Source organism: Carettochelys insculpta, chromosome 4 (assembly GCF_033958435.1).
Source record: "Carettochelys insculpta isolate YL-2023 chromosome 4, ASM3395843v1, whole genome shotgun sequence".
Taxonomy (NCBI): domain Eukaryota; kingdom Metazoa; phylum Chordata; order Testudines; family Carettochelyidae; genus Carettochelys; species Carettochelys insculpta.
This window is the reverse complement of record NC_134140.1, coordinates 7,835,040-7,848,507: the sequence shown is the minus strand read 5'-3', so window position 1 is coordinate 7,848,507 and position 13,468 is coordinate 7,835,040. Positions and strand designations below refer to the sequence as shown.

The window sequence follows — 13,468 nt, the reverse complement described above, 5'->3', positions numbered from 1 at the left end:
GTACAAAGAGTTCACAGAGGCATTTGTCAGGTCCTAACTGGAGTACTTTGCATTTGCCCATATTGAATTTCATCCTATTTACCTCAGACCATTGCTCCAGTTTGTCCAGATCATTTTGAATTATAATCCTACCCTCCAAAGTAGTGGCAACCCTTCCCAGTTTGGTGTCACCTGCACACTTCATAAGTGTCCTCTCTATGCCATTATCTAAATTGTTGATGAAGCTATCGAACAGAACCGGACCCACAACTGGTCCCTACAGAAACCCCACTTATTATGCTTTCTGCATGCCTGTGAACCACTGATAAATACTCTCTGAGCATGGTTGTTCAACCAGTTATGCACCCACCTTGTACTGACCTGTCTAGGTTATAGTTCCCTAGCTTATCAGTAAAGTCACACAAGACTATCAAATGCTTACTAAAAAGTCTATGTATACTACATCTACTGCTTCCCCCTTACCAACAAGCCTCTGACCTTCAGGGAAGAAGGCTGGCAATGCATGAGCCATTTAGTTAAAGAACTGCTTCCTAAGCTAACTGGTGGTGGTGGTGGCAGACTACTGGGTCCCAGACTATGGTGAGGTCTCCCTCTCTCCCCAGCAGAACACTCCATATCCTTGGCTGCCAATAAAAGACACATGGAAAGCAACAGTACTGCTCCCCAAAAAGAGAAATCCCAATGCCCAGTGCATCTGGGACCTGCTCTACACCTGCCACAAACTAGAAGCTCCATTGCTATGGTTACCTTCCCCCCCCCCCACATTCCAGAGATGCCACATGGCTGTGGCACATCTGCCCAGGAACAGCTCCGTTTTCAGGGGCCAGCCCAGCACCCTGGTTGGTGTTACAGAATCAGATGTGACAGCCTGGGTTTTTTCACCATTGCAATGGCCAGCTGAGGCAGTGATAATGCATGGGTTTCTCTGGCTCCAACCCCTACCAAGCATGCATGACCAGCCCTTCTCCAGGGAGCCAGGCAACCAGATGCCCCAATCACACCAGGAATCTCTCATGCCATTCAAGCCTAAAACCCATTCTGCTTTCCTCTCCTGCCTCAGGGGTTCTGTGTGAGAGAACCTGCTGCAGGACCACCTCCAGTCCTGCTGAATTACTGAAGGAAGGGCCTGGACCCTCTTCCTGCTCCCAGACCTGCTAAACCCCACCCGCATGCACCCCTCTAATTGCCCACCCACACCTCTCACCTCTTTCCCACACTGTTCTTGCTCTGAAAATCCACTTGCCTCTCCCTGGAAGGGGCCACAGCTTGGGGAGAACTTCTGCAGGGGCTGGGAGCTGCCTGTGGGACTGAGCCAAGTTCAGTGGAGCTCCACCAGGGATGAGCTTGGCTCAGTAACTCAGACAGAAGCAGCTGGAGATTTAATGGTTCATTCCAGTCCAATGTGGGCAGCCAAGAAGAGTGAAAACAGCTGAAGATTTCCCACCTCTTTCAGAAATGCCATAGTGGGACCAATCCAGACTCCTGGGCTTATTCCTGATTCGCGCCGGTGAGAGAACAGATTCACGTCCAACAGGTCTACAGCCAGACGGGATGGGCGGGCTGCCAGCAAGGACTGTAGAGTGCGAGACCCAGAGGAGGCTGCGCTGTCTCCAGGGAAGCCGACTTCCCCTTTTGCATGGACATGCGCCCTGCAAATGCAGCTTCTCAAAGGCAATTGCCCCATCACCTTGGAAATTGTACTGTAGGAGCCGGCCAGGGGAAACTGCCCTGCAGCTCTCCTGAACAGGAGGCACCAGCCTGCAGAGCTTGCCACGTGCCCTGTGTTTGAAGGGGAGGGAACGTTACTACTCAAGCAGCTGTGCCTGAACGGTGGAGCAGAGCTGGTTACAACGGAGCAGCTGGCTGAAAGCAAACTCCTGAGCACAAAACCCCCCCAAACCTGCAGCAAACCACCTTCTGGGGAGAAAAATGGACCAGCTCCAGCAGCCAGAGATTAATATTAGACAGCAGGAATTTTGATGTTAGCTTTCATTAAGATCACATAGAACTGGAAGGGACCATCAAGACCAGTTCCCTGCCCTGACAGCTGGACCTATCACCATCCCTGACAGGTTTTCATTTTTTTATTGTTTTTAAATCTAAACCTTTCGCAGACCCCTGAAGACCCCCTCAGGGGCTGAGCTCACAACCCCGGGTTTACAAGGCCAAAGCTCTAACCACTGAACTATCCCTCCCCACAGCCAAGAACCCACCATCTGGGCATCCACAGGCAAGCAGGCACTCCACTTCCTCCACGCTGGGTTTACAAGTGCACGACCTACTTGAGGATGCAGAACCAGGAAGAGGCATCACAATTACTAGCTGGCTGCTCTAACCCCTAGACAAGGCTAGACCCCAATGCTGGGAATAGTACCTGCAGTGTTCCATCCTGCCAGGGCACTAGCAGATGTGGAGTGGGGCCTGCTCGAACACACCAATGGACTGACGAATGGAAAGCCCTAACTCGGGGCGCAGGGAACGCCATTGACTTGGAAATTCATTTACTGTGTGCACTGTATTCCCAATCAGAAATCAGGGCCCAGTTTGCTAGGCACTGTACAGAATGGGCACTAAAAGGGAGACTGTTCCTGTTCCAAGAGCTTGCAACCCTATCATGTGTCAACAGACAAGGGGCTCCCAACAACATCCGTGGGGGTTGCAGTGAGAGACAAGGTGACAGTGGTGGAAATCTGGAAACCTCTGCAACTTACTGTGTGACCTATCAGATAATCTCCTAGCAGTACAGGGCCTGTGACACACAGAGTCCCACACAGCTGAGTCTATCCGGCAAAGTACAGCAGCAGCATATACATATGAGCTAGCCAGCTCACCACAATATGAAATTGTGTCTATTACATCAGGGCTTCTTCTATCACGTCTCTTGCAAAACTAAAACCACTCCTGGCGGTTTACATCCTAGATGAGGACTGTGCAAAGACTGGTCTGTTTGCCTCACCTGCCCCATGGAGCCAATTTCCACTGGCATTCACTGGGTGACAGGCACAAAAGAGAAGAAATTGCTCATCCCTGTTTTTCTAGGCCTGGATCATTATTTCTGCTGTTTTGATTCCCCAGGAGAACATGTCACTCGGCCACGCACCAATGGAATGGGGTAATTCATGACATCTATTTAAAGGCGTCTAGCGTTACACAAACTGGCTTTGGCACTGCCAAGTAATTTCTCCCGCTAATAAATATTTGTGACAGTGTTTGTGGGAAGAGCAGAGTGTGGTAATAATATGATCACATTTCTTCTCAGCTGGGTACAAAGTATGACAAAGGAGTTTTGCTAGATTAGTGACAGAATTACTTCAGATTTGCACGAGCGTAATCCAGATCAGGATTTGGCCTTCAGGATCTCAGAGAAACTGGGGCTACTTATGCGTTTCTATAGGCTGTACCGTCAGCAAGAGCAGTGAAAGCTTTAGCTTTCTGCCAGTGGTTCTCAAATGCACAGTGCAGTTCAGGCTATCTGCTGGCCTCTGCCAGAAGCAGGCTTGGGGAATTGTCCTGTTGATGTGAAAAAGAAGTCAGCTCCTTGGCAGTGCCACTCAGTTCAGTTAGCCAGGACAATATAATGAACCTGTGGCTGCATCTCTACAGGCCTCCCTGTTTTCAGCTCTATTGCATCCGTGCCTCACAGGATGTACAACCCAAAGTATTCCGCGTTGCTCTTTCAGGGCTCTGCTATGAGATTCCTGGGTAGCTAGCAGTAGTAGTGGGGTATGAGATTCCTTGTACACCTCCAAACACTGGAGGGTAAGGCAGATAAGATCTGATGTTCCATGAGGTGGAGAAGCCTGGAGCATGTGAAGGCAGAGATCAGCCTTTACAAGAAAATTCAGTCTTATTCTCCACCCTCAGTCTAGAAGACATGTCCCCCACTCCATCTGCTATTCCAGGGTGTCTCGAGCTATGGTCCATAGACCAGCAAATGCTGGCCAGCCACATGGTGCTAAGGTCCTTTTTATTTACTGCTTTATCCCATTAAAAGGCAACTACAAATATCTCCTTTTACTATCACGGTGTTGCCAACTCTTGCAATTTGATCCTAAGGCTCATGATTTTTAATGCTTTTCTTAAAGCCCCAACTGTTTCCAGTGGGGCTGGAGAGATTTTTGTTGTGGAGGTGCTGGGCACCACTGAACCCGATCCATTGAACCCACAGCACCACCCCCGCCCACACCTCTAGGTCCAACACCTATGCCTGTTTCCAGGTGCTAGCAGTATAGCAATGTGGATTGATTTAAATCACCAAAAACAATAGCTGATTTCAATAAGCTTACCAAAAAACTAAGACCGACTGTGCTTAGAGTACACTCACTTTTGGAATAAGCCCCAAAGAACTCCCTGGCATGCCTGTTTTTTGGGGAAAACAAGTATAGACTGGGATTTTCTTGGAAAAACTGAGTGATGCTGAAGTAAAACAGTGATGCCATAAGCCTATTCCCTATTAGGGTCTGTGGCCATAATGTTCCAAAATAAGGGACATGTATTACATAACAAGAAAATGACAGTGGCAACTGGCAACTCCAGATTTCTCTTACTGCAGCTTTCTGTATGGTATACTTGAGTGATAGATTCTAAATCTAGTTAACTAATTAAACAGGGCACAAGGATTAGCTAAGCAACACTTTTCTAGCAACAGCCAACTTAGCAAACAGCTTGGGAATTTACTGACACTCACGCGCTTACATTAAAAGGCTCAGAGAGAGCCGGGAAGACTGATGCATTGTAGAGTGAATTAAGTTACTAACCAGCTGACCCACTTGGCCTAACCCATGTTTTCATCTACGTAATTTTCTCCCAATCAGCAGTTTTCCTTATGACGTTTCATTCTTGCAGCTAGGGCTTGGATTTTCTCCTGGCACTGCTTACACTTGACACATTTTCCTTTAGCATTCAGGGAACAAATGTCTTCCAAATATTCCCAAACAGAGCCTCTCTTACGCCCAGAAGCCACTACAGTTTTTCTGTGGCAAAAGTGCAGGAGAATACAGGAAGTTGTGTGTGCGTGCTGACTAATGTCTTCCCTTTTTCTTTTGAGTTCATTTCACTGTTGTTTTCTGTGCAGCCTCTGTCCTTTCCTATATATTGTCTCTCTGCCTTAAGAGAGCATCTCAACTAACTACTCTGCCGGGCTTGGCTCAGGAACACCACCACATAAGCACAGAACAGAAACGGTCCTATCCAGCTTGTCTCTCTTTTTCAAGTGCTGCTGTTTAGTGTGCTGAGAAACAGAAATCGAAAGCCCAGCATTTTCAAGAAGAGCTGGTAGTTAAGCTGGACCAGGGTCCGCCAACCAAAATAGCAAGAACAGCCATTTTTTTCAAATTTGGTCAAAAAAAAAAAAACCCTCAGTAATTCAAGAACTGTAATGCATGTGACTATGAGACATCAATAAATAACGTCAAGCCTTACTTTTTGCAACCCCCATTTTAAGAGTGGCGCGTACACAATGATTTGTAATGAATACATTTACTGCAAGATGTTCACAAACTTTTACGTATTCTGGTTCCTCACACTTTACGTGTGTTTGTACCACTGTCTTCCTGACTTTCACTCCTGAACCTATTTTAATTCTGCCAATTTTACTTCATGTTTAATTTCAGTTTTCTCTCTTGACATGCGTGTTGCCCTTCGCAGCGGGAATGCCACAAGTTTCCTTTTCCTTCTCAAAGTCAAGGCTTTATTAGCAACACGATCAATACAGATACAGGATCATATCCCACAATGCACAGCACATATTTTAGGGGGAGTTATCCAACATTTCGCCATCACACTTTGTTTGTTATTTAGATAGAGTTGTTCATTGTTGGGCTTTTAGACGCTCACCGTAGGAGTTTTTTTCTTCTTCTTTTTTTTTTTTAAACTTTGCAGTTATAGCATCTTTAAGCACAAAGAAGTCCTTAAAGAGCTGCATGCAGCTCCCAAGCCACAGGTCGCAGATCCCTGGGCTGTACAGACTAGAGCCATTCGCTCATTTTAATGAGTCTGCAAGCATGTGTGTAGCATGTTTGTGATGAGATTTTATTGCAACTTATTTTTAAATGAGTTTAATTTTTATTTATTTTAAAAAAATCTCATTTAATTCAAGAAAATCTAATTTAAAGTAAAAAATCCAATTATTTTGACTTTTTAAAGATCAATTTTTATTCACCCTGTAGGATAATCACAAGGACTAGTATCAGAGAGGTAACCCGTGTTAGTCTGTATCTTCTTGTTTATGAAGAAGTCCTGTGGCACCTTATAGACTAACAGATATTTTGGAGCATCAGTGTTTGTGGGCAAAGACCGGCTTCATCAGATGCAAAGACTAGTAAGTACAGAAAGAAAAACCCCTTAAAAACATGACACAAGCAGATTCTAAAGGCGGAGAACAAGAAGAGTTAGCTCATGAACAGAGCGAACAGGGGATAATCTCTTGTCTCGATGGCCTCACATCAGAGGCCCACTGAACCCCAGCTCAGGCGTGCCTGTGCTTTCCTCCTCCTGCAGCACAGAGCCACTGCCACCACAGTTCTCCACCAGAGCAACAATCTTCTCATCTGCATCCAGAAGTCCCCACCCAAGGCTCCTTTGAGCACACCTGTCTGTCAGCTACACACAACTGCCTGGGCTCACCCTACAGGGCATGAATTACTTCTGGGCTCACGGCCATTCTACCTTGCGCGCAGCAGCCTGTGGCCCCAACAGGCCATTTCATCAGCAGGGACTAGCCAAAGGGAGCACCCTACGCTTCCCCCCTGTGCTAGAAAGCCAGTGAGCATGGAGCTGCAGGGCTGCTCTGCCCAGCTGTAGGCTACAAAGAATTCCCCCGCCCTGAGGAGGCATTGCCTGGTGGCTGGTTACGCCAGCAAAGGTGCTAAGGAGACAGAGCAGAGTGGGCTGAACTCAGAGCCTCGACTGCTCCCCGATTCCACTCTGAGCAGAGGACAAACAGCTTGGGATGCAGTTCTGTATTTGAGGGGCATGAGCAGGGCTCCTGGGATGGGTTCGCGCCCAAGCTACACTACCCAGCCTGCTTTGACTGATAGAGCCAGACAGGACCAGAGAGCTCGTCTCATCTGATCTCCTGTGTATACACACGGGCCACAGAACTCCCCAAAATACTGCCTAGAGCCAATCTCTTGCTTTAGGCAAACTATCCGGTCTTAATTTAAACACTGCCACTGATGGGGAAGCCACCGTGATCCTGGGTAAATTAACCCTTGGAACAATTACCCTGAATATTAACCAAAAAAACCTTATTTATCATTTGAATTTGCCTAGAGTGGAGGCCGATTGGCTGGGATTGGCCCTATGGGTTCCAGTACAAGTACAGGACAACAGAGTCTTACCAGGCTGCTTCGTGCCTGTGGGTCATGTCATGTCACAGAACTACAGCACTGGCAGGGACGTTGAAAAGTCATGAAGTCCCGTCCGAGCACCACCTAGATCCTCCCAGACGGGCGTTTCTCTGACCTGCTCTTAAAAATCTCCACGGCTCTAATTTCACTCCTCTGAGCCTCAGTTTACCCTCAGAGAGGTGTGGGAATTGAAGGGACCCCAGGTCAGAACTGACACGTCCCTCAGAGGAATGCAACACGCCTGTGGTGGGGAGAGCGCTCTGGCTGGGGTTTGCAGGAGATGTCAGTTTGGTTTAATCATTTGGGACGGGGCACCCAGAGTCTCAGAGAAATGCACCTTTTCATAGTTTGGATCCATCTGATGTTAACGATAGTGCAACGAGTAACACTCAGTAACTGAGAACGATTAGAGGGTAATAAATACCCTCTTCTTTCTTCCCACCTGTTTGTTCCCTGGATGACTCTGGTAGCTCTTTGCAGGTGGTCACTGTGTCTCTACCTCCCTCTGGACTGTCCATGCTCCTTTTGCTTACCAAGCTAAAGCTGGTAGGATTCAGCCTTCTTACAGTTCCAACAGCATCATTTCAGAGGGTGTTTTATTTATAGTAACTCCCTCAAATGACTCCCAATAAGAGTAAAGTATCGGAGGGGTAGCCGTGTTAGTCTGGATCTGTAACAGCAACGAAGGGTCCTGTGGTACCTTACAGATTAACAGAAAAGTTTTGAGCATGAGCTTTTGTGAGCACAGACTCACTTCATCAGATGCTGGTGAGTAAGTTTCAAAGTGCTTCATAAGCTCACATGTATTCACCCTCACAAGACTCCTGTGAGGTAGGGCAGTGCTATCACCCCATTTTACATGGGGGAAACTGAGGCACAGGAAGGCAAAGTGACTGACCCAAGCTCATGCAGGACATCCATGGCAGAGCAGAATTGAACCCCCTCCTGCTGATATAGCAAGTATCCCAACCACTGTCCCATCACACCCAATCTTTGCAACCGTGCACTTGGATAATATATTTGTGAATTTGCAGGGGCTGAAAGCATGAGCGTGATCCTGCACAATGCAAGTAAACCTTTCATGGGGCTCTGGGGCATTGATCAAGAATTACTTTCCTGAAAGAGGGCTGCAGGACTGTGGCCTGTTCCCATCCCCTCGCTTTTCCAAAGAACAATCCTCCAGTGTTTCAAGAAAACACTTCCACAAGGAAGCTGACCTTAGATGATATTGTCACATTCTATACAGGGACACATGAAATCGTATTGCCACTAGCAGGGTGTGCGTATACAAACGAGCAAAACCACGACACTGCGCACAGAATTCTCCCCCTGGGGAAAGGACAAGAGAGAGACTGAACTGCATGTGACAGATGTTAGTCACATCGCTTAATGCGCTCCTGGAAGGGCCTCGGATACCGTGGTGATGAAAGCAGAAGAACCTACACTGAATAGATTCCCCCTAATATCTACAGCATTCCACTGCTTGCAGGGGTAGGGGGAGTTGGTCATCCTTTCATTAATAAATATTTCATACCCCTCAAAAGCAACTCTTAATTGCAGTGCCTAGTGTAACAGATCCTTGAGTTAGGCCCCTTGAGATTTCTGCAATATAAATAAATCAATAGTAACATTACATTCAGATGAGACAGGGAAATATGTTATGGGTGAGGCAACTGAGGCAAGGAAAAGCTGAGTGACTTACTTTAAGTCGGGGCAGACCTTGGAACAGAGCTCCCCACAAGCTGAGCATGTGGATAGCCACCCAGGAGAGATACAGGAGCTGCCCAGTGCCCACAGTTGGCAGCTCGTGTGGTGCACATCTATGCATGCCTCTGTGCATGTAACAAAATTTATTCCACCCTCAGATGGAAAATATTAGCAGGAACCCTGCTCAGGAGCTCCGATTCCCAGGCTATGCTCAAATTTAGCTGCCGATATTAAATAAAACACATTGCTATCATAATTTCCTCCCTGATTAACGGCGATCAGATTGCGTGCAAATTCAGGGTAGCCCCACTCACGGCAATTGGGACTGGGAACACAACTTGCCTGTTCTTTTCTATCTACTTATAATAGAAGGTTAACCCCTCCCCCTCTCCCCACCAGACCCTGTAACTGGCCCATGATGATGGCTAACACTCCCAGCCTAGAGCACACCCTCCCCGCCCCAGCAGCACTCACCCTGTTCTTACAGCCCTCTACCTTCCAACAGCTCTAAGCACAGCGAGCAGGCTCCTCCTCAGCGCCTGGGATTCTTTAAACACACCAGCTTGTGATCTGCACCTACACCCCATGTACATGCCAGGCTCGGGCTTCTGAACCTTTTCTAGTCACTGCCAGTGCGCACAGCACTGTGCCGGACCCAGAGCATGGCCAGATGGACCATGATCCATGCGATACGGTGGGAGGCCTTTCCATGATCAACACCTGCCCACAGTCAGGCGAGATGGGGAGCTGAGCACAGAGGATGCCGGCTCTCTTTCTGGATCTAACTTCTGCTCCTGGGCAGGAGAACAAGCCACTTGAGATGGTTTAAATTAAAATCTGTCAGGTTTTCCTCCTCCCCCCACCCTGGCACTGATCCTGGCCATGAGTGGCTGTGTGTGTGGGGCGGGGGGGAATCAATTTCTGCTGCTGCTTTACACAGCCCAGCTGTGCTAGATGTGGGGCGAGAGGCTGGCTGCAGCTACCTTGTATATTGACAGGTTGATCCCCGGTTCCTCCCTCATAGCTAGAGATCACAGCCCTGCAGGCAGGCATTCAGACCCATCCCTCCTCGCACCAACACACACACGCTCCTAGCAAGGCGAATGCCAGCAGAGGGGTCTCCTCTCTGCTCATCTGTAGCTGACCTAGGGGGCCCCCCAGCCAGGGCTGACATCATACAGGGAGCCGGCGGTGGTGTGAAAGCCAGCCTGATCAAGCCCTAGTCTCCCTGCCTGCTGCACTGCAGTAAGGCCATTGCCCTGCTCTCTCCTGGGCAGATCAGCTCTGAAAACAAGCTGGCAATATCGCCCTCAGGCCAACCCCAAGCACCTGCCCAGATCAAGGAAAGCAGCGGAGACCTGCAAGGGGCACGTTCCCTCCAGCCTGCAGCCTATTCCCTTTTCTCCAGGACGTGCCAGGGGTGCAAGGCAGGGGTGTTGGAATTAGGGGCGCAGCTGCAGCAGCCCCCCCCACCTCAATGCAAGAGGAGCAAGCCAATGCAGGGCTCCCATCAGGGTGCATGTCAGCACCAGCCACTCTGCAAATTGTTCCACTGCGCCCCCTCCGCCACATGGAGCCAGGCTCTCTGCATCACCCCATGGACAGACTCCAGCCCAGGGGCCAGCTGGGGGTTCCAAGCTGGGATCGAAATGAACCAGCAGCACCGGCACCCAGGCCACTAACTGGACTAGTGGGGCAGGCAGGAGAGAGGTTTGGGGTCCTGCCCCCAGATCTTCATTCTGGAGCCTCCCTGATGCTGCCTGCCCAGCGGGGTGGAAATCACCTCCCTTAAGGAGCAGGCACGGAGCTGCCCCCCCCCCGCACCCCAAGTCTCACCCGGCGCACGGGAGCAGATGACATCATCCCTCCCAGGCTGGCCCGAGCCCCACGCGTGACATCACCGCCCCGCAGGGGCTCCTGCCCCCCAGGCAAGCGCCCCCCCCTTCATTTTCGGGGCTGTGCTGGTTTCCCAACGGACCCAGTGGGGGGGGGAATAACCCCCACCATGGCACCAATTCCTCCAAAGCTGCCCCCCCACATTCTCCCACTCCCCCAACCCTGCCCCCCAAGTGCATCGGCCCCCAAATCCCCCACCCAGGCATGCGCCAGACGCCGCCCCAGCCTTCCCGTGCAATGACCGAAGGGCGCCGCTATAGCCGGCCCACGCCCCCCGGCGAGGTGCACGCGTGGGGGACAGGCAGGACCCCCCCCCCGTACCCCCAGCCTTACTCTTGGCGGGGACGCGGGGCGCTGCGTGGATCCCGCCGCCCGCGGGGCGAGTCCCTCCCGGGCCGAGCGCGGAGCACCAGCCCGCCACGCAGGGAGCAGCCGCCTCCAACCCCGCCGCTCCGGGCAGGGCTGCGCCGATCCCGCGGGCTCCGATCCCCCCTTCCTGCGGCAAAGCGCGGCCAGCCCCTGGCGGCGGCAGCCTAACAGCGCGGAGGGTGGGACCGGCCTGGCGTCTTCCCTTTAACTCTTCCCTCTCCGGCGAGCCGCGGCCCCGCCTGCCTCCCGAGCCCCCCCGCAGCAGGGCCGGGGAGGCGGCGGCCTCCTGGAGCCCCGAGGGTCGGGTTAATTGCACGCAGCGCCGCCCAGCGGAGGAGGGTTGGGCACAAGGAGGCGGCGGGCCACCTACCCTCCGACCCTGGCGCTGCAGGAGCCTTGGCCGAGTCCCGGGGGGGGTGACCAGACTGCCCTGTGTCCCCGGGTTGGGACCCAGGCTGGCAGACTTTGCTCCTGTTCTACATTGTACACCTGCGGTCCCCTCGCTGGATCAGGGACTCACCCATCCCTGCACAGATCTTCTGACTCCACGCTGGGGCGTGTCCTCCCTGCAAGAGGCCAGGGCTCAGAGGGGGGGACCAACGAGGCCTGGACTCCGGGCCGGCCTTCCAGTTAGGCCCTGCATGATTGCTGATGCGCAACAGACAGGTCCGTATGTGGAGGATGGGGTTGGGCTCAAATCTAAGCCCACATTTATAATGGACGTATTCTTAGCACCCAAGTTTTACTGAGGAGCTCAGAGATGCAGATAGGTACCCACAGGGATCTCCCAAGAACACCTGGATTCTCAGCTCCAGTTGATTTGCCCTTAGTTACCCTCCGCCTCAGTTTCACAATAGGCAGCTGTAGAATGGGGACAAGACTTCCACCCTGCCTCACAGGCATGAATTAAGTGCATCCAGGCCCACTGGCACATTTAGCGTATACAAGTGCACCCAACTCATGGCACATTTGACATGCACTGAAAATTGACCAGAGAGGAAAAGGCCCACACAACGCTGTTTTGAAAAAATCAGCTGTTTAGGGATGCCACCAAATTCAAGGCAGGCTTGGCTAGTAATTAGAGCTGAGAACTGGGATTCTGTCCCTCAGGTTAATGGTTCGCTTGGGTTAATCTGTCAGTTTCCAGTGCACCACTCACACACATGTATAGGCAAAGCCGGGGCTTGGACTGCGAAGAAACGTCATGGGATAGAAGACAATGTTTATGCCACATGTTCAGTGCTCCAGAGTTGCTCATCAGGATGTAAATGGTGTAGAAAAACATACTAACTCTCTCCACAGATGTGAATTTCACTCCCCTCACCCACCGTCTTTTAACTATGCCATTTGCAATACTTGCTGAGTCGTCTGACAGCAGCTTCACCAACAGAGCAAAGGACCTCCAGGCCTCAATGAAATCCAGTTACTGGACACTCGTGGTCAACATGCCCCATTGCCTGATGGAGGCTGAAGTAACAAAGTGGGTCAACGTGCAGGCCTTCAATACAGGATAGACGAGCATATTCCTTGGCCTGTTTGGAACCTGTCAAATGAGGCCAGGTCAACACTGTGGGGGAAAAGATCAATTTAAGATACACAACTCCAGCTACATGAATTGTGTAGCTGCAATCAACTGATGTGTCCTAATTCTACAGTGGGAGGTCAATGGGAGAAACTTGCCCATCGACTTCCCTGTCTCCTTGTGACTGTGAGGAGTGCAAGGGGTTGAAAGTGGACCCTGAAGGTTCAATTCAGCACAGCCCCACTAGGAGTGCTAAATCAACCACTCAGAAGATCCACCACCACCATGTTGATCTTCCAGTATGCATCAATGTACCCTGAGTCCGAAGCCAACGTGGAAGGTCAGATCCTGGTGGTCGAGCAATCACCTCAGCAATGAGGAAACCATTCCAAATGTCTTTAGCCAAGTCCCCATTGCTGCTCACAGATTCCAAGTGGGCAGCTGAGCCCGCAGTTAAATCAAAATGGATATTTTTTCCCACAAGCCATTGCAAGGCCAATGGATGAAAAAACAGCTCCCTGCCTGGTTTTATGAATCTGAAGTGATGCTAGCACGCTAAGGGGCGCAACTTTTTCAAAGTAAAAATTTTGGTATAAGTGGCTCTGTCATTGCCTCCCCGCTGAAA

General features: G+C 50.5%; 1 protein-coding gene across 2 annotated transcripts in view; it reads right to left on the bottom strand.

Annotated features, from left to right (window-relative positions):
• LZTS3 (leucine zipper tumor suppressor family member 3) overlaps positions 1-11,438 on the bottom strand; it is a 126,678-nt gene extending 115,240 nt beyond the window's left edge. Inside the window, exon 1 of one of the 2 annotated variants that reach the window (XM_074992230.1) lies at positions 11,286-11,438. The gene's annotated coding sequence lies outside the window, so the exon portion shown is untranslated. The remainder of the gene's footprint in view (positions 1-11,285) is intronic. The other variant, XM_074992231.1, reaches the window with a different exon arrangement.
• Positions 11,439-13,468: the final 2,030 nt, after the last annotated feature.